At 80.3% G+C, this 2,500-nt stretch overlaps 1 non-coding gene across 1 annotated transcript; it reads left to right on the top strand.

The window, feature by feature from the left end:
• The first annotated feature begins 1,150 nt into the window (after positions 1-1,150).
• Positions 1,151-1,303, top strand: LOC136995765 (5.8S ribosomal RNA). Its single transcript, XR_010887308.1, has one exon. It is a non-coding gene; the product is annotated as a 5.8S ribosomal RNA (ribosomal RNA).
• Positions 1,304-2,500: the final 1,197 nt, after the last annotated feature.

The following is a 2,500-nucleotide window of genomic DNA, read 5'->3' as shown; positions in this document are numbered from 1 at the left end:
GGCGGGAGAGCCGGGCGGGGGTTTAAAGACTCGGGCGGCCCGATGCGACCCGGGGGGCAGCCGGGTGTGCTGCCGGAGGGCCGGGGGGCCGGCGCGCGCGGGCGCCGTGCCCCCCCATGCCAGCCGGCGCGCCCCGCGCTCGCCCTGCGGGCAGCCGGGACGGAGAGGGGTACCCTGCCCCCTCTCTCCGCGGTCTGGTCTCGGCGGAGGGACGCCGCGCGGTCGGCTGGCGCCGGCCTGCCTCGAACGCGTGACCCCGGCGCGAGCGCGTGCTCTCGCCGGGACGGTGAGCCCCCACCCACCGCGGGTGGTGCGGACGCCGCGCCTCGGCGCGATCCGCTCTCCTCCCTGGCCGGGGCTCTCGGTCTGCCGCCGTGGCCGCTGGCGGCGGCGCCCTACCCGCCGGCACTCCGCCATCCGGCGCGCCTGCCTCGCTCTGCCCAACCCGGCTTCGCCGGGCGGCGGGCGGGCGGCAGGCGGGCGGCGGGGGCGCCCCCCCCCGTTCTCCGCGTGGAGACGGGGAGAGCGGGCGCCGTCCCCGTCCGTCCCGCCTTGCCCGCCCGCCCGCCGCCGGGCGTCTGTCCGCGGAAGGGACGGGAGAGCGCGTGGTGTCGTCCGGGAGGCTGTGTGTGCGCGCGCGCGGGCGTGGGCGCCGCCTCGGGGCCACGGCGGAGCCGGAGGCCGGCGAGGCGAGCGAGGAGCTGGGGAGCGCGGGGCCGGTGGGCCGCGGGCGCGCGGGCAGCGGCCGGTGCCGCTGCCGGTGGCGGCCGGGCTCCGACGCTGGGGGTCCGCGGGGAGCCGCCCCCTCCCCCAGCGTCCCCGAGGCAGGCGGCGCGGCCGGCGCGCTGCTCCCCGCCGGGCCGGGCCGAGCCTGGGCGCCTGGGCCGGACTCGAAGCGAGCAAAGGGTTGTCCCAGGTCGGGAGCGAGGGCTCCCCGCCCTTCTCGTTCGGGTTTTCCTTTTCCCTTTTTCCCCCCCCACTCTGTGCTCGTACGGTCAGCGGGGCGAGCCCCTCTCTCTGGCTCTCGGCCGTCCCTCGCTCAGCAGCCGGCGTCGGCGTGAGGAGGGAGGCGGAGCGGAGGGGGGGCCCTCAGGGGCTGCCGAAGGCTGCCCGGTCCCCCCGCGCGCGCGGCGGGGGCCGAAACCGAGACAACTCTTAGCGGTGGATCACTCGGCTCGTGCGTCGATGAAGAACGCAGCTAGCTGCGAGAATTAATGTGAATTGCAGGACACATTGATCATCGACACTTCGAACGCACTTGCGGCCCCGGGTTCCTCCCGGGGCTACGCCTGTCTGAGCGTCGCTTGGCGGTCAATCGTCACCCCCGCTGTCGCGTTGGCGCAGCGGTGCCGCCCCTCGGGGGGGGCGCGTGGGGGGGCGGGGGAGGCGCGGCGGCGCCGGCGGCGGCGGTGCGCGGCGGCCTCGGCGGCGGAGAGTCGGCGGCGGAGCCGGGACCCCGGTGCGTGCACCGGCGGCCCCGGTCTTCCTGCCCGCCGGGCTCCGGCGCCGGGCCGCCCGCAGCGGCCGCGGCCGGCGTGCCTTGCCGCGCCTGTGCCCGCCCTCCTCGCCCTCCGAGCGCGGTGGCCACCGCTGCGCGGCGCGCGCCGTGCGGGGTGGCGCGGCTGGGGCGCCTCGCAGGCCCGTGCCCCGGGGAGAGGGTGCCTCCTCTTCCCCGCGCGGCCGGGCCTTCGTCCCCCTAAGTGCAGACTCGGGGAAACCCCCCGCTCCCGGAGCGCCCGCTTCGCGGAGTTCGTCCCGCTGGGGCCCCCCCCCCAGGTCGGGTGGGTTGCGGTGGCCCGGCGCGCCTCGTCGCCGCCGCCCGCCACCACCGCCAGTCTGGCCGCCGTCTGGGCTTCTCCTCCGCCACTCTCCCGGTGGTGCGCTGGTCCCCCGTTCCCCTCCGGGGTGGGGACGGCCGGCTGCCTTGCGCTTCCCTGCGCCCCGACCGCCGCCGGTGCGGCGCGCCGCCGGGCCGCCCCCCCTGCCCTCCCCGCGGCGCGCCCGCGTCCGTCGCGTGTGCCGAGCCACTTCCACCCGCCGGCTGGCGTCAGCCGCGGCGTTGCGTTGAGGCCGGCAGCGACGGCGCGCGGGTGCGGCGCGGCGGGGTGGCGGTGGGGGGCGGCGCGGGCGTGCGCGCCGCCGGGCGGCGAGAAGGGCGCGAAGGGGAGGGCAGGGCGCCGCGCCGTGCCGTGCCCGGAGCGAGAGCGGAGGCAGCGGCCGGGAGGAGGAGAGGCAAGCCCCCAGGCGGCGGAGGGCTGCGCGAGTTGCGTGAGCGGAGCGAGCGTGCGGCGGGGAGCCGGGCCCGGGGGAGGCGCGGACCTCGCCCTCCGGCCCCGCGCGGCTGTCTGCGGGTGGGGTACCGCGGTGGTACCGCACCGTGCTGCCGCGCGCGCGTGCCGGGGGGGCACCCCCCGCTGGCCTCCCCCCTGCGCGGCGGCGACCCCGCGGGGGGTCGCCGCGCCGCTTCCCCCCCCCCCCACCCGCCGGCGGCGGTGCCGGC

Source organism: Apteryx mantelli, unplaced genomic scaffold (assembly GCF_036417845.1).
Source record: "Apteryx mantelli isolate bAptMan1 unplaced genomic scaffold, bAptMan1.hap1 HAP1_SCAFFOLD_147, whole genome shotgun sequence".
Classification (NCBI taxonomy): Eukaryota; Metazoa; Chordata; class Aves; order Apterygiformes; family Apterygidae; genus Apteryx; species Apteryx mantelli.
The sequence above is the reverse complement of the archived record's forward strand: the minus strand, read 5'-3'. Positions and strand labels throughout refer to the sequence as shown.